The sequence below is a fragment of the Corvus brachyrhynchos genome, unplaced genomic scaffold (assembly GCF_000691975.1).
Source record: "Corvus brachyrhynchos isolate BGI_N302 unplaced genomic scaffold, ASM69197v1 scaffold68, whole genome shotgun sequence".
Classification (NCBI taxonomy): Eukaryota; Metazoa; Chordata; class Aves; order Passeriformes; family Corvidae; genus Corvus; species Corvus brachyrhynchos.
Window position 1 is genome coordinate 1,687,744 of NW_008240039.1, and position 358 is coordinate 1,688,101.

Genomic DNA, 358 nt, shown 5'->3' on the forward strand with positions numbered 1-358 from the left:
GCCGCCGCCATCTTGGGTGAGGGAGCCGCCATCTTGGGTGAGGGCAGGCGCCATGGCCGGCCGAGAGCGGGCAAAGGGGCGGTTTCCTCGCGTTCCCATCGCTATCTCAGTTGATAGATAACACGCAGATCGTCTCCTGCTTCCTGGCTCTGTGTGTGTCTCAGCTGTTTTCATTGAGTTATGGAATGGTTTGGGTTGAAAGATACTTTAAAGATCATCTAATTTCAAGCCCTGCCATGGACAGAGGAGCTGTGGCTGCCCCATCCCTGGAAGTGTCCAAGGCCAGGTTGGACGGGGCTTGGATGCTGGAAGGTGTCCCTGTCCATGGCACGGGTGACCCGGGGTGGGTTTTGAGGTC